This window comes from Harmonia axyridis, chromosome 2 (assembly GCF_914767665.1).
Source record: "Harmonia axyridis chromosome 2, icHarAxyr1.1, whole genome shotgun sequence".
In the NCBI taxonomy this organism is placed as follows: Eukaryota; Metazoa; Arthropoda; class Insecta; order Coleoptera; family Coccinellidae; genus Harmonia; species Harmonia axyridis.
This window is the reverse complement of record NC_059502.1, coordinates 12,172,165-12,190,896: the sequence shown is the minus strand read 5'-3', so window position 1 is coordinate 12,190,896 and position 18,732 is coordinate 12,172,165. Positions and strand designations below refer to the sequence as shown.

General features: G+C 35.7%; 1 protein-coding gene across 7 annotated transcripts in view; it reads right to left on the bottom strand.

Annotated features, from left to right (window-relative positions):
- The window catches only part of LOC123674023 (tyrosine-protein phosphatase Lar), a 570,788-nt gene that overhangs the window by 358,885 nt on the left and 193,171 nt on the right, over positions 1-18,732 (bottom strand). For all 7 annotated transcript variants that reach the window (XM_045608828.1, XM_045608831.1, XM_045608826.1 and 4 more), the window contains exon 3: positions 17,282-17,320. The gene's annotated coding sequence lies outside the window, so the exon portion shown is untranslated. The remainder of the gene's footprint in view (positions 1-17,281; positions 17,321-18,732) is intronic.

Below are 18,732 nucleotides of genomic sequence, written 5' to 3'. Positions count from 1 at the left end.
ATCAGAAGAAGCTATTGCAGTACAGTGAATTACCAGGATCAGATAAAATATTAGGTGGACATCTTTGCTTCCACCTTTTTGCAATAGTAGCTGAAGCGGTTATGAAAGGTAGTCGGAATAAAATAAATCGTAATGTCATACAATAAGCTTAGGTATTTGTAAAAATAACGCCATCGAAATATTAGGCGATTTGTGTTTGCATCATGAAGTTATTCTCGATTACACTTGGCAGCTTACGAGCCAAATTCTCGTCATTTGCAGAAAGTTTTAATTTTATGCTTCATTATGAAGAAATACTGAGCTGAGGGTCATCGAATGCTCTCAAATACCTATGGTGAGGCCGCTATTAATTGAAGAACGTGCCTAGAGTGGTTTTACTGCTTCAAGAAATGTGATTTTGACGTTGAAAATAAGCATGGCGGTGGAAGAGAGAAGGTTTTCGAAGATGCAGAATTGGAAGCATTACTTGATTAATACTCGTGTCAAACGCAACAAGAATTAGCCGGGAGTGACGCAACAAGCCATTTCAAAACGCCTGAAAGTCAAGGGAATGATCCAGAAACAAGATCATTGGGTGGCATACGAGTTGAAGCCGAGAGATGTTGAACGGTGTCAGTTTACTTGTGAACAGGTGCTTGCAAAGCAAATACGGAAGGGATTTCCGCATCGCAATGTGACTGTAGACAGAAAATTGGTTCAATACGATAATCCTAAGCGCAGAAAATCATGAGCCATGCTTCTACGTCGACGGCCAAACCGAATATTCACGGTTCCAAGGTCATGCTCAGTATTTAGTGATGCCAGCTCGGCGTAGTGTATTATAAGTATGTTAACACCAACTGAAACAATTACAAGCGATCATTGTCGAAGGCAATTAATGCATTTGAGCCGAGCATTGAAAGACAAACGACCGTAATACAACGACAGACATGATAAAGTGATTTTACAGCATGAGAATGCTCGACCCCATGTTGCGAAAGTGGTCAAGACATACTTGGAAACGTTGAAATGGAAAATCCTACCACATCAGTCGCAATCTCAGACGTCTCTTCCTCAGATTATCACTTGTTTCGATCAATGATACACGGAAGAAGTAAAAATTGGATCGATTCGTGGATCGCTCCAAAAGATGACCAGTTTTTTCAACGCGAGATTCATACGCTGCCTGAAAGATGGGAGAAAGTAGTGGCCAGCGATGGACAACACTTTGAATCATAAATGTATGACCAGTTTTTCACAATAAAGTTGTACGCATATGTAGAAACACATGGATTTTATCGAACCATTACGCATTCGCAATATAAAGGTTGTGGAAAACAGAGTTTTCAATAAGAGCTGGGCACTTTCTGAGCTCTTCAACGAAGTAAGAGAACCGGTGGTATTCTGTGAAGGCTTTGATACTGTCGCCTTCAGCATTTAAGGCACATCATTTGTAATTCTTTTCTCAACTAGAAGCCAAGCTTTTCAACGAAATAGGAGAATCGGAGGTATTCTGTGAAAGCTATGATACTGTGTCCTTCAGCATTTTAGGCACATCATTTGTAATTCTTCTCTCAACTAGAAGCCAAGCTCTTCAAAGAAATAGAAGAAGCAGTGGTATTCTATGAAGGCTTTGATACTGTGTAGTTTAGTATTTTAGGAACATTATTTGTAATTCTTTCCTCAACCAGAAGCTAGCTGAAAAAAAGGCAAGACCATCTGATTATCTGAAGTAAAGCAACCTTCACCACTAGTTATAAATTGTTTCAAATCTGAGTTGCCGACTTTTAGCCTGTAAACTTCTGATACTCTAGAACTATTGCGTTATACCAAACATTTTTCATGACAAACATCAAGGAAATGACTTCAGATCTTTCCAAAAGAAGCTCTAAACGACAAATGGCGAAATAGGTAAACTTTTCCTGTCCGGAGATCGTACAAAATTCTGAACTTAATATTTTACGAGGATGAGAGAAATGTTTTTCCAGAACGTTTATAAATGGCATATTCCAGTATTAGGATGGAAATTCAAAAATGAACTAAACTTGAAGTCCATGAAATATTTCAGTTCATTTTTCACATCACACATACACATTTTATTAATCACCTACAAACACTGAACTGGCTCTCCAGTTCGAAAACATAGAATTTCATTACATCATATAAAAGCTTCATTTCTCGGAAAATGAAAGCACGTATTTCACAAAATGAACAGATTCTGGATTATAATAACTTTGTTCGATGTAAAAGGCCGCAGAGTTCAAACTTTCACTTGAGTTGTTATCTTTGCAAACGAAGGTTCGTTTTTTTCCTATCATATTCCAGTCAAATTAGGTCGTATTCGATGGTTGGTTGGAATCTGCCCTGACGGGCTAACACAGAACATCCAGAACTCCAGGAAACTTCGTGAAAACAATTCGGGTAGCACTATGGGAGGGGGAAAAGGTGCGATAACCTGAACTGAAACGCGGTGAAAATTGCAGGGAAAAAAGCCCAACTTCGGCGGTAAGTGTTTTTCGCTATAAAGTCCCACGAGAAGATGAAGGTTAATGCCTGAGTGGGCATCTTTTCTTCCGATGTCTTGTTTCACTTTAATAATAAATAATATCTTGAGCGAGTTCCCTTTTACGGCTCCAGAAATACAATAAAAAAACAAAGGTGAACTCCAGGGAGAAAGACAGTGTGGGATCGGTCAGAAAACGAAGCTTTATAGCGCAATCAATAATAGCCAGAAGAGAGTGGCTGCTTATAAATTTTTTATTTCTGTGATCGTCGCTAACAAATAGTTTCAGTGTGAAATTTCAGCTCATTTGCCGTAAATTGAAAAAAAAATGAACAATTTAATAAGCTGATAGAAGTTATTATAAAACAATCAATAATTCCTTTAAGAATAAAGGAGATATTATTATTATTGGCAAACTTCACAGAACATAGATCAATCAACTCGTTGATTGTACTTTAAAATCTATGATGAATAAAAATTTACAGAAATTAATTCAATTATCAGATTCAAATTTTAGTGAAAAATGCTATTATTAATTTTTCATTTTCGTGTGCATTCCATAGATGCAATTTTCGATGTTATTCTGGTGTTATATCACTTATTCTCTCAATAACATTTAGTATGTACAATCCTAATTAGGCTGAAGTCTGCAACCAGTTTTTAATGATGAGAAATTGAAAAGGAGATTCCGATATTCCTATTTTATATGAGAATTCTTTCAAAGATTGCAGATGTTGAAAGAAGGAAACTTATTGAATTGTATTGATTTGTTCGAAAGTATTTGTTGTGAATCATTATTGAAATAGTTTCAAGATTCTTTCACATAATTTGCATACGTTGGACAGGGAATGTTCAGATGGGTGACATTGTTGAATTTAGGGTGTAATTTTGAAATAATCTCAATCTTGGATGTCCAAAAGAATTGTGCATAGGTATTTCAGTTTATCATTATCTGTGATCTTCCATCGAGAAAGTATTTCTAAAATTCAATGTTGTGAGCAGATTTACAGGTCAGAGTTATATGTTATGGCTTCAAGATATCTTTTTCATTGCAGCATTTACACCTAGTACATTTAGTAATTAATTATATAGCCATCGAAGTAGGTATTCCGATTTTGAATATCGATGAAGAACACAAAATGAGTAAATAAGTAAAACTAAATATTCTCGTGATAAAGAACATTTGATAAGGTGAACAGAGTCAGAAAGTTTGAAACTGGGTCTAAAATATATTAAAAAATTGTAAAAGTTATGAAATATCATTCACTTGGTAATAAACACTGGAATAACATGTCTTTTTCAATGTGAATGTGATTGGAAGAGAATAACAATACATTTATAAATGTTTCGAGCAAAATCACAGTGGGCCTATGAAATTTCTTTATGCATTAGTTTCAATAATTTAAGAGTCTTTGGCAGACGATAGTTATTATCAATAAATTGTACACATAGATAGTGACTATTTGCTCAGTCCCAAAAAAAAATACGAAAATATGAATTTTTGACATTTGAAGGTCCACAACCGAAATAATATATTTCTGATTAATATGGACTAGTACATTCAGTTGAAATAATTGGAAAACCTTCATTTCCAACACATTCTCCCGATAACCTCGATGCATAAAAGATTTTTTTCAACTCTCGTGACAGATCTACTCACCAGACTCTGTTGTTTTTATTCCAATAATCCTCTTTTCATACGAGCTCCGTTAAATCCTTCTGATAAACAATTCACACCGAAAACAATCACAACAGGCCAAACATCACATTTCATTCATACCACACACGAAAAAAAAATTGAACGAAAACATCACACCTGCTTTGACACAAGCTTCATAAAACTAACACGGAAATTTTAACCTCACTTTCGATCGAACTGAAACCGAAAAACAGTTCGAGTATTTCAATAATTTAAAACTCTATTCTATTATGGGACAATTATATGTGAATAGTTTACCGCCGAAATCAGATCCAATAAAGACAGATGGCGTACATATGATGAAAGTTGAGAATACTAGGAATTCCAATGACTCGAAACACGAGGAGTAAAGTCATCCCTAAAGAATTTGTCACATCTGAGTGTATAGTTAGCGCAGACCTTACTTGATCTTATAAGAACACTTGAGAAACATCCACAAGGGTTCATTCTTCGAGAAGGCAGGTAGATCAGGTAAAAAGCATTAGCACCATGAAATAAACGTCAGTTTTATTTCCTAAATATGTTTATCTTGTTTGATTTTAATTTGGTATTCCCGGCTATTACCATTTATAATAATTCAGGAGATATTGGAAGTGTGTTAAGGATATTTGACATAATTAAAAAAAAATCAACATGAGATTGTAACATCGCATAGCTTTATTGATTCAGCATTTGGGGATGAACAAATAATAATTATTATCATATGATAATATTCAAAAGCGACGAAAATTTCTGTATTATCATATACGATAATTTTTTCCCTTGTCGTACCCAAATTTTTCATTTTTGAAAATAAGAGTGATATAATTTGAGCGAAAAATATCGAAAAAGCTTATAAACAAAATTCCGGATGTAAATAAACTAATAAATCTTTTTCAGCATTGGAAAAACATAAACACCTTTTAATAGCTACTATTACATCATGGGTTATGTGGTGTTCAAAATTGAGTTCAGGTAGCCTATAAAAGTTCGTGTGGTTGATCTTTAACAAATTACCATGAAATAGGTAGTTCAATTGGAAATTTTTGTGAGCACTTTTATTTGAAATTTTTGATATTTGGAATGTTCGGATCCATAAATCTAATCGAAAACCATTAGAAACTATTTGCGTAGAATTTAATGAAAAATCGACTGCTCTAGATCAAAAATCAGTTTTAATAGCCTTGCTACGTTACAGTTTTGACAACTTGATTGAAATACTAACCTCCGGTTCCAGAAAGAATGATCCAATTTTTGTTCAACTTCACAACGATGTCAAATCCATTTGGTTTTCTGAAATGTTGTACAGTGTAAAACTAACTAATCTATGTTATCTGGAGCTTTCAACTTGGAAAGAAAAATTGAAATGACGTTTGACGTACAATTATTTGTTATATTTGACCAATGTGTTAACTGGCAGAATTTTCGAATACAAGGAGTTAACCTTACTTTCAGCAACCCAAATGACGCTTGACTATAGAATTGGCAGCTTTAAAGTTGAATTTTACGTTTATTGGCCTTTCAGAAATCGGCAGTAAGTCAACTAGGTATTTTGAAATGGCAAGAAAACAGATCGAGAAAATATAATAACATTTTTGCTCAGTTCGAGTCAACTCCGCGTGGTTTTTTTTTTCAGTGCAATATAGGAAGGAAAATGTCAATGATATTATACAAAACCATCAGATAAATGTAAGTCAAACATTTTGACGAAGACTTTTTATCATAGTCAGAATATTACTGATACTACTGTAAACATATAACAGAAATATGAATAAGATTGGTTTGAATACTACCTCGATATCCTGCTAGTTTACTCATTTTCAATGGTAGGAATGGCAAGATCTTATCTTTTGGCTCAGTTCAGCTCAAATATTACTGTCTTTCTTTAGTGAAGCACGCCAATGGGTTGGTTGGGATTACCATTAACAGTTGGTCCACTTCAATTGCAAAAGTTATTACTCAGTTATATTGTAGATCTTTGTCCTGAATCAATCGTAAGTAATTGAAGGATATTCAATTTTAATCGTTATCAAAAATATGCCGCTACATTTTCACTCTGCTGAACTATTGCGACGTTTATATTGAGGAGATCTCAAGTTGAGAAAAAAGAGAATTTGGATCAGAGTTGTCTGAAAGCCAGATTTCCAACTCTGAAAAAAAGCTGATATAAAACCAAAAGAGTAATAACACGCAGAATTAATTTGAAAAATAATTTATAGTATGGCCAACAGTGAAATCTAACCCTGGAGTGAGGAACTTTTTTAACTACAGAAAACTTTGGTAAAAATGATTTCGAAGGAATTTCAGCTCACCCAGATAAACGTTTATGTGAATAACAAAAACCTAAATATCTTGAGTTCTACTTGTCCAATATTAATTAAAATTGTTAGGTATTAGGATATAAACTAATGAATAGTGTTAATAGAATATGTCTCTCTGTGGAGAACTGATTTTTTGAACAACAAAAGGCTAACTATCATTGGCGGAGGATTTATATTTCCCCATAAGTACCAGCATAAACTGCAAAGTCTGAAATTTCTCCAACTGTGAAACATTAAACAACGAATACTTGATTAAGCCAACTACGATACATTTCTAAACAGGTTTGCAGTGTGCCCTATGCTTTAATTATGCCAGTCGGACTGCATATCCGAGTTGAACAACTCTTTGGTCCGAAAGTTCTTCACCCCCTTCATGCAGTTTGTATAGCGGTAGGCCCGAATGTTCCGCTCAGAAACGTTCAAAATTGAATTGATGAGAATAAATCACCAGAAATCGGACAGTCACTTATTCAAGGCTAGAAGCCTTGCTATTGCCATCATGCAAGCGGATTTCTGTTGTCCATCTGCAGCCTTTGAAACCGTTGTTGGCCGATATTATCAGAACTTGCGGGTCCTAAACCCGTATATGTGGATGTTAATGTTTGATGTCCTCTATTCGATTGATGTGATACCAGAAGCCGTCGGATGTACATGGAACATGTTCAAATATTTGACCTGGTTGATGGATTTCAAAATCAGTGGGGATATACGATAGCTAGTTCATCAGAGTGAGAATATCTTTAACGGAGAAGAGATTGTAAATGCGAATTTGATAACAACATTTCAGATTTCTATCACTGGATATAGAATAATAATCAAAATACAACTCGATATAAAATTTAATTCCATTAATTCGAGAATAACCGAGCGTTCAATGATGAACTCAATAATTTTTCAGCGTTCATGCGCCAATTGCAACCTTGAAGACCACCCATATACAGTTATGTGATTTTCAGGGGAGCAATTGCTGCATGAATAAACGAGCGATCAAAAGCTCAAGACTGCACGTTAGAGCTCATTCTTTTTTTTGTTATTCGTTTAGAATTCTCTACGTTTCTGATGACGCAATCAATACGAAATTTTTCAAGGATCCTTAGGTTGTTTTTCTTCACATACAAGCCCAATTTCAACTAGAACAGATGTGGTGCAATTAAAATATTAGGTTCTTGTTTAGCGATATACTTCTTGAATTCTTTATGGTTCTAATGACGTAATAAACATGAAATTTTACACGAAGCTTGATATCCTTATTTTTTATTTACATGCAACTCCACCCAATCGGATATAAAATCACGGAAATTTTTTTTCCAATATCTAATTGAATATTTCTTTTCGAATATGTTCCTTGAATTTTTTTCTGTATGTTTTTGTCTTTTTTAATTCCGCTTGAAATTTTGCTAGCATCTCAAAATTGTTATTCTATGTCAACAGTCAGAATCTAAATTCCACCTGTTATGTGGTTACGAAAATATTGGTTGATTTTTTTTTCGCTGCTGTTCAAGTAATACATAACAGACATACCGAAAATGAATAGATGCAATATAGCCCAGTATGCAAATGACACCGTTATTTACTATCACAGTAGAATGCGGAAAATAATTACTAGGCACTTACTGATAGACCTAGACACACTGATGGAATACTTCAAGAAATGGAGATTCAAAGTGAATACATCGAAAACAGTTGCAATCTACTTCGAAGGAACAACGTAAATAAAGAGAAAGCAGTAAACATCAAAACATAAAATTAAACGATAGAATGGAAAAAGGAAGCAACATATCTGGGAGTAATTCTAGATGCAAGAATGAACTCAAACCATCAGATAGAAGAAAATAGAAAAAAAGCAAGGCAGTTGCATGGGAGACTGTACCCGCTGCTCAACCCTAAAGTAAACTTTCCTTAGAAAACAAGCTGAGGATAATAAAAATAGTGCTAATACCAAGCATTACGTACGCAGGAGTAACCTGATATAATACTAAAGACAATAATAAGGATCAGTTGCAAAGTACGCTAATTACAGTAATCAGAACAGCGGTGGTGCCCCATGGTATATGTATAATCAGTCAACAAATCAGAGAAGAAAAAATTGAAACTAAATGATAGTTGACAAACAAATAAAGAATGGATTAGAGACGCTGAGAGAGCATTAGAATAAGGAATTAAAAAAGATACTACAAATCAAAATAAGAATGACAGATTAAAGAGGAAATACCTCTTTCAAAAAACCAAATCGAAAAAAAAAGTGACATGCAGTAGGGTGGAAAGTCTCCCAATTAGGCAACAGTAGAAATGGGAGAAAATAAAAAAAAAGCGTAGGGAATAAAATTCCAGTCCTTATACAAAAAGAAGATCTGTGAGATGCATTTACTATGTGTTTTTCCAATTACATGAGATTGCCAGTCATATGACAGGAGGCTTATCGGCTCTATCGTTAACTGGAAAAAATAAGCGGCTCTATATCGTAAAAAATATAGGGTGCTAACCTCAAAATTGAATAAATCTAGTTAAATCCCTTTCATTCCCCTCACAGCACGCCTGCGAATTCCTAACTTTGGAGAAAATTACATTAGGCGTATACGCAACCCCAAAACGTTACCATATATACACTGCCTTCACAACCGACTTACAATATAGATAAAAATCATCGGGGTGTATAGTCTAGCAAGGTTATAAACGTTTTCTTTATGGTTATAGTCTGACCGTTCCGTCAAGCAACAAAACAACGCAGGGAACAATGCATGGATCCAAGGGTACGGTTTCGACGTCGTAAAATATAATGTTGTTCTCTGTCGTTAACCAAAAAAGTAATACAGATAATAATCGGAAGGGAAAGGATTCAACGGACACATGTGACGATATCAGCAAGGCATGCTGGGACAATCGGCAATTTTCATGGCTCTTACTTCATTTGCGAGATGCGCCATTTTTCATTTGAAAGGACTTTTTGCAACATTGACCGATAAATGTTGGTTTTATGTTTTATTTATGAAAATTTGTGATGATGTTGGACGATGGTTTAATGGTGAATACAGTTACTTGGAAATAAAATAAATGACCTTCCATATCCCTCAGCACACTAGACGTTTTTCGTATCAATTTTAAAGGCCATATTTCAGGTTATTTCCTGGGACAATTTCTGACACTATTAGACTTAGCTTTTTTGACGCTTGCTTCAGGAATAATTGATGAGATACAATTCTTGAAATAATCTTGACGTTATGGTTATTCAACTATCTAAGCAACATAACACGAAGTGAAATACTTCTTCCTTTAGCTAGGGAATTCTCCTTGTTCGCTAGGCCTTGGCTTCTATTCAGTAGATGAGGAAAACTTTTTCCCAGTCTCTTCGTTTGGGTCCAGGTTTTCTTTTTCTATTGGATCGTTCATGTTTGAAGATGTATTTCATTCTATTTGAAGCCATCCTATCAACGTGGTCTCTCTATTCTCTCCTTCTTTGCCTACTCCACTTGACAACATCCAGTATGCCTAACCTTTCTTCTCTGTCTATCTCTCAATGTTACCACGAAATTCTCCTCAAGATCTTCATTTATATCACTTTCAGCTGCTCTGTTTCTGCGCGGATTTTTATGGCATAGGTCAAAATTGGGTCTACCATTGCTTTATGAATTCTAACCTTAGTTCCTTCGAGCATGTATTTGTTTTGCCAATCCATTGTGTTCAGAAATTCAATTTCGATAAATATAACCTTTTATCTAAGTTCATGCATTGCATCTTTGATGTATTTAGTCCTGAAAAACATATTCCCTTCGGAAACTAGGAATCCGCAATATTTGTCATTTTCTCCAGTTCCATCGGTAGAAAAAAATTTATTTCTAATCTCAATTTGTCAAGTGGAAAATTGACGCTGTGAATTCAGTGAGGGCTATGCTACTCCTTGCTATCACATTCCGGTACATAAGGTCTATTAAAATTATCGACCCTCAATCAATTATTCATTACCCCCTCCCCTCGGTTCAACTCATGTTGCCACAGCATAGGCTGATTGGAAAACTTTAACTCATTTTCCGATTCAACAAGACCCTTGTGAAGGATATTGAACTTAAGGCTCGAGAATTTCTCATAGTATTGTCTCGATCAGCAGAACGATTATTCATTATCAGAGCAATTTGTATCCGTCATATATTTTTTCCAGTACGGAGGTCATTCCTTATTTGATATCATCAGTGGTTTTTGTTTCACTGAGGGATAGGTGAAGGTGTCAATAACGAAAATTATACACCTTCAATGACAGAACTCAGTCTTTTCGGCATACGGAGTTTTACTTGAGAACTGTGAGTGTTTTTTGGGGGAAGAAATGAAGCTTTAGAATATTCCCATCTTCAAAAATTCACAAAAAAATTAATTACGAAGAACAATATTTTTCATCTCAGTGTTTTAGTCTTAATAATTTCAGGATAATAATTCAATATAACCACTATAAATGCCGTTAGGACCCATTAGATGTGCAAATCAGAAGTAGATTGATGATAAGGTTAAATGTGAAAAAATTATGCTATAGAATATCTTTTCTTTCTTCAAGAACTTCTTTTTTATGATTTGAGAAATTCAAAAAAAAAGGAAAAAAGCGGAACAAAGTGTAAAGTTGAATGGTTTTTTGTGTGAATTTTTTTGTTCAATAAATATTCATTTTGAAAAATAAAAAGTATTTGTGTGATATGTTTGTATATCATTCGATTTTATTTTATATTTACACTTTATGAATGATTTAATACTCATTGAAAATATGTATGGATATTATTAGATGTACAACATTGCTTCCGCCAGTTTGTAATAGATAGGTGTAGCGATAAGTGGTAGTCGAAATAAATATATCGTAAATGTCATACAATAAGCTTAGGTATTTGTAAACATAACGCCATCGAAATATTAGTCGATTTGTGTCTGCATCAGAAAGTTATTCTCGATTAAACATGTCAGCTTACGTGCAAAATTTTAGTAATTTGCGGGAGGTTTTGATTTTCTGCTTAAATATGAAGAAATCAGCGGTTGAGGCTCGTCGAATGATCTCAAATACATTTGGTGAGGCCACTATTAGTGAAAGAAAGAGCCGAGAGTGGTTTCAACGCTTCATGAACGGTGATTTTGACGTCGAAGTCCAGCCTGGCGGTGGAAGAGAGAAAGTTCTCGAAGATGCAGGCATTACTTGATCAAGACTCGTGTCAAACGCAACAAGATTGGGCAAGATCATTGACGCAACAAGCCATTTAAAAACGCCTGAGAATCATGGGAATGATTCAGAAACAAGGAAATTGGGTTCCGTACGAGTTTAAGCCGAGATATGTCCCAAAATATATACAATAAATAAATCCAACATCGACGCGTAATATACACAGCAACAATTTGCCGTCACCAACACACATCGCCTATATCATCTCCAAAGATGATAAGTTATAGAACCGCCTTTATACGAAACGCCGCATACATTTTTCCGCTTTATTGCGGCCAAATTGATCGTGAAATCCGCGGTAAAAAGGGCCCCACACACCCACCTCCCCCACCCTTCATCGTAAATTGTAACGTATCAAACCGTGAAAGGCGGTTCGAACTTAATTACCGCCGCAGAATAAACTCGACGGCACAGAAAACGCGCTTCGGCTTTGGAGGGGGGGCGCTAAATAGTTTCGTATAATGTATATATTCCGGGGTCCCGGAAAATCCTCCATAATATATTATGGCAGCGAAATTCCCACCTTTTCCGTGTCGTTCATGCGGAAAGAAGCGACGCGTCGAGAGTGCATTAACTGAAACGCGGTTTTCGGATTGGCGGAATAAAACAATCAAGTGTCGCAATTTCGTCGGCGCCCGGGGCGGTGCGGCAGATTTTGCCGCTTTTATATATGCCGGTGTGTGTGAGAGTTTGCCTGTTCGCACTCGGCGACGGCTGGTCGTGTTTTGGGAGAGAATAAACCGCGTTAATGATTCAGAAGATGTGCCTTTTCTGGTTGTGCATTATACAATCATGGGATTTGCGAGGATTGGCGGGGGGATAACCCGTTTGACGTTTTGTTTTTGTTTGTTACTTTGGTATGGAGACTGACGCGGGTTGATTTGGGGTGATGCTTGCGGGAATTATGCGGTTATTGAAAATGATGAAATTTTGAAATATTTAATTGCAATTTTCAAATACATAGTACTTTTATCAACCCTAGTTTGTTATGGTACGCTACCTTTCCCACTAAGTTCTTCAGTGCAGATTCTTTCTTTCAATTCTTGTAAGAAACCTTCATCTGGTAGTTTAGATTAAACTCACTGATTAAAAAAATATAGATATATAGTTTTTATGTTCTATTCACTTCGAATACTTCAATTTCCTTCGAATATATCTAAATTTTTTCAATGAATTTTAAAATTTTTAAAATGTTAACGTTCGACGAAAAATTCGTATGACGCACATAGGCGTACAACTTTGCTTCCGCCGTTTTTTTCCGAAATTCGAAGCTTTATTGTGAAAAAATGGTTATACATTTATGATTAGACGTCGAAGCATAGCCGGGATATCGCCATGATTTTCTGCGCTTGGGATTATTGTAATCAACCCCATTTTCGTTTCCAGTTACAATGCGATGCAGAAATCTCTTTCGTCTTTGCCTTGCAAGCAGCTGTTTACAAGCAAACAAACGCCGGCTTCAACTCGTGCGGCACCCAATTTCTTTGTTTCTGAATGATTCCCATGACTTTCAGGTTTTTAAAAATGGCTTGCTGCGTCACTCCTATTGAGACTGCAATTTCTTGTTGCAATTGACACGAGTCTTGATCAAGTTATGCCTCCAATTCTGCATCTTCGGAAACTTACTCTCTTCCACCGCCATGCTGGCCTTCGACGTCAGAATCACCGTTCTTGAATCGTTAAAACCACTCTCAGCACGTTCTTTCACTAATAGAGGCCTCACCATTTTGAGAGCATTCCATGAGCCTCAACCGCGATGTAAAAAATGTCGAAAAATAATACACCATGCTGCTATTATAACCATATAATATTGTATCATTCCTATCGGAACCTAACAATCACAAGATGTTCCCCACCAAATAAAATTGAATTTTCTGTGCTTTTTCAAAAAAAAATTCTCAAACTGTTAAACAACTTAATTGAAAAAAAATTCCTTTTATAAATCTAATAAATCCTATATTTTCATATGGAGAATAACGTGGTGAAAGTAGACTTTTTCTTGGTTCAGTACAGTTTTTTGCACCCTCGATGAGAAAAAAGAACGGTGATTCCGATAAGGGCTTGAAAAAATCAACTTGTATCAGAAAACCTGAAATTCAAAACAAAAAGAATACGACAGGGTGCAACGCTTGAGAATATCGATACATGATCGGAATTCAAGTCCATGAAGTATTTAATTATGTCCAAAATATGTGGGTGAATTCCATCTCTTCCGTCGAGATATGTTCAAAATATTTGAAATATCAACCCTTGCTGAAATATTCAAAATATAAACGACCAGAAAACTTGAATAACGGCATATTTCAGGTATCTTCTTTTTCCGTTGATTGAAGCCAAGCATTATTTCGTGAAGCTGGCCTTATGAATAGTATATCAGTGGATATTTTTATTTGAACAATAATTCGAAGTTGAATGTGTAACATAAGGTGCAGTAAAAAGAAATACATTAGTTTTATCTGTATCTCGCGTTATATGAGTCCGATCGGGTTCTACTAGATGGTGTGAAAAAGGTGAAATTTCGTACTACAAAAACTTTTTTGGTTCCAGTAATTTCGATGTAAAGAAAAATATGCCATGTCATGTAGCCCTGTTTCAATTGCTCAAGAGCTGAACGTTACAAAAAAACCGTTTGGAACCATTTGCATAAGGCCGGTCTCAAGAAGAAGCTCGATGTATAGGTACCACACGAGTTAACGCAAAAAACTTCATGGACCGAATTTCCATCTGCGAATCGCTGCTGAATCGCAACAAAATCGACCCATTTTTGAAGCGGTTAGTGACTGGTGATCAAAAGTGGATCACTTACGACAACGTCAAGCGAAAACGGTCAAGATTAAAACATGGTGAGTCGGCAGAAAATGTGGCCAAGCTAGGATGACGGATCATTCTATCTATGGCAATTAGAGCCTTGTTTTTCGTGCAAAATAATGGATTTCTTTATCAGTTTCATTCATTGAATCATGAAACAGAAATTAACAAGATGGAAAACGTTGTTTCCAAAAAAACTATAATTGCAGTTCTTCAACAACCAAAACAAAATGAAAATTTACGACAACCTGATGTCGCTCAATCAACGAAATTTTCTGAATTAAACCACTCATCTTTCCACATAAATCAGAGAAACAGAAGTCAAAGGAGCCGAGAGCTTAATATAAATAAACGTACACTACGTTGCCAGAAATCTGTATTCATCCTCGGTTCGCGACAAAGTCGAGTGGGCACTTAGAATAATCCCCGAAAAAACTATTCAGCAACTGCAGGTCGGCGAAGAACGAAACCTTTACGGATTATAATTCGGTCGATCCCCAGACGGGCGAGAAGACCGTTGCGACATCCACCCTCGCAACTTTCGAGGCATCAACTTTTGATGTGTATCGGATAGAATGATAGCAGTTCCTCCCGAATTTACTCTCTCCCCATAGACATATTGTATAAATAAGTCCCCGTTTTTCCTCTTCTCGCTCTGTCGAAGCGGCAAGTTTTTTATTTGTTCCAGAAATTCTCCTCCTTCGTCCGTTTGGGCGCGTCAACCTGGGAGAACAAAAACAAAATCTGAATCTTTTCTTGCCGTCCCACTTGTCACAGGGTGGCGGGATTCACGGGGACCGGGATAATTGAATTTCGGCAATTCATTTTTTGTTTTCCCTGTATTCCTTCCGTCTCTGGTCATTATGGGTTGATGGAAGTTTTTTTTCCTTATTCGGTTTGCGTCTGATCTCTGGTGGTTTCAGAGTTTCACGGATCCTTGAAGAGGAGGCAGAGTTGGACTATTAGATGTTTTAAGTCACTATTTCTGCTGACTAGGCAGGGATAATCTATAAATTGTACATTGAATTGTAATGAAGGCTCCTCTCGTTAAATTAACTTCATTCATATAAATTCTGCGAAACCTCTAGAAATAGTATATTGTGCAACAAGTGGGGAAAGCCTGAAAGGCGAGTGCCGCAAATACACGAGCGAGAAAAGGACTTTCTCCACATATTGCACACTATACTTTTCCTACAACTGCACAAATTTCAATAATTCAAGTCATGACTTGATTCAAATCAAAATGACCTTCGTTGACAGTATGTTCTTATTTCTTGCGTTTCCATAGAAACGACTCAAAAGCCCAATTTCATTGGTCTACCAAGCTAGGTGTGGGCAAAGTGCCGTGGTGAATAATATTTCCCACAGTATGAGCAATACATAGTTCTGAAATTGAGTAAGCTATGAAGAATACGCTACTTTCCATAGCAGTTGTAGGAAAATATTGTTTCTCTAATTCTGTGGTTATTCCGTTCATTCTTCCACATCTTGTAGAACAAAATCGTGCGAGAATATATCAGAAACGCACAGTTTTCATGGTTATATTTTATTATTCTATGTTGGTACTCCGAACTTTCCGCCACGGCTTTATCTGTCGATTATTCAATTTGCCTTAAAGAAATCAGTTCTGCCAACCAACATTTTTCAATGCAAAAATCACTAAAATATATATATGGAAATATTTCATTAATTTCAATGAAAATGCAATGAATTAGAGAAAATAATGTATAATACTCGTACAGAAGGCTCATTCTACCACTCGTTCATTCCAAAACTCGCCACTTCGTGGCTCGTTTTTGAATTTTGAACTCGTGGAAGAATATCAATGCCTTCTGCACTTGTATTATAAATAACTATTCTCCACATGATGTTCCAGAATAGAATTAAATATATTGTGGAATTTTCTATGGAATTCAGAGACATATTATTTTTTCTTTCTGGTACTAATGGTTCCCAAGTATTTGCTTATCGCTTCCTGAAAGTACATAAGGAATTCTAATGAAGAAAGCAAAGGTTATAAAATTCTCTTTGTGAATCGAATCGATTTTCATGATACATATTTTGCATTCATTGCAAAGTCATTATCACAATCGAATAGTTTCAATCAATGTTCCTTATTGAAAAACTCCTGTATTCAACATATGTAGCCTATGGTGTGGATATCAGAAGACTTTATAGCATTAGACCAGTATTCATTTGAACGCTTATAACTTTTCACTTGAGCCAAAACTGTAATATACAGTGAATGACGAAAGTGTTCATCTGACGAGATCAAAGGCTGAAATCTATGTAAAACTTCAAAATTCATCTTGTACATTTTAGATACCTACCACTATTCCTTCGTCTAACTAACAAAATACAAAGAATTCGAACAATGTCATACATATCTCTCAAGTACGCGCATGAATTCTTGAACATAGTGGCGTGAACGCAATTCTAATCAATGAAATATTTTTATTTGATTATCATCACTCAATAATCGAGTAATAATATTCCTTTTGGAAATAGGTGAGCGACTGAAAAAGTAGTGATATTATCCACAATTTCGAAAAAAATTGTTACATCAGCATAGGCACAGTTGGTTGATCCCATTCTTTCGATTCAGATCCTTTTGAACTTAATTGCAAAAACGTAGTATTAGAATTAAATGGTTCGAAGCGTCTGATGCGGGGTGTCAAATCTACACTTTATATAAAAAAATGCCACTTTCCGAAGGCTAATTTTTAATTCCAATGTATTTTCGATGTCTGTGTTCTAAGCGAGTCTTCCTTCTCATTTTGGACTCTCGTGGTGGACATACTCACCGGTTACGATGCCAGAGCTCTTCAGATATTGTTGATTTTCTGTAAAGAAAAAGAGATTAAATTAAACGATTATGCTCATTTTCACAATAAGTGAAACAGTAAATAACATTATCTCAATTCTCAATCGATCAATAAAAATTGGAGACTTTTATGAACATTTTAGAAAAAGTCTAAAGGTGTTAAATCACGATATCAGGGTGGCCAATTATGGTGATTACTCTTAGAGAAATATTATGGTCTGGAAATATTTCTCGCAAATTTTATGATTGTTTTAGTGGTACTTAGCACCGTCTTGTGGAAAATAAACTTCGTCCACATCAATAGCTCGAAAATCAGACCATAAAATATTATGAACCATTTTTTTAGTGATTTGTAATAATGATGCAGTTTTTACTTGTCACATGTCAAAAAATGACAGCTTCAAAAGTGAGAGCTGACCAGATAGCCGACTATTCAAAATGAAACATCTCATTGAAAAACCCTTCAACTAAAACTTCATACTTCAAAGATGATTGAATTCGCTCGATATTTTCATCCCCTCGAGAAAATTTCAAATTTTCAGTTTGGTTTTAAAATGGGTTTACGTCAAATACTAAACTCCACCTTATAACCTAACAGGGAGTTTCATTACGCTACATAATTGGAAATAATAAACCGATGCAATAGCTTCAAATTACATGATGAGCGGAGGTCAAACATCATCTTCCTGATGACTGACCTCATTTCAAAGCGGCTCTCGCCCCACCAAGAAAGTAGAAATATTCCATGTTGATCGTTAATTTAGGAATATATTTTCTCGTGAAAGCAGCACTGAAGATAATTTTATTAATACTCATATTCGAGCTCTCCAGGTTACTTTTAATTAAATTCAATCTGTGTAACAAGTATGGGACTGCCATGATATTTTAGCTTTATTAAAAGTTATAAACCTACGGAGAGCACGGCGTCGACGGGGCTCCTTTGGCAAATAGAAATAGAAAAAACACGTTGGTGAGAACCAGGTCCGAGGCATGGAAAAATTGGAATTTCGGAGAGAAAACAAGGCAATTCATAAATTCGAGTATGTTTTGGTTCGGAAATTTGATATTCGGGAAAACCTATGACTCTCTGAGTTGAATGTTCGGGGAACTTTTTCCGCGAGATTTTTCATTCCATTCAATGTAATAACTCTTTTAAAAAGTTGTAGAGTATCTATTATTGAATTGAAAGTATTTAATTAACAAGTTACTTGGTGCATTGTATCACGGTTAAAACCTGAAATTTTTGCATTTTTTTTTCGAAACAGTATCATTAGGTTTAATAAAAGATACTCGCTCTGCTCGCCGAAGGGGCTCCGCCCCTTGGACCCCGTCACTATGCCGGTAGATCCTTCACTGGGTATCCCTCTAGAAAATAAAAGATTTTTTTCGGAAACCATGTATCGTTAGCTGATTTTAGACGATTCACTCGGT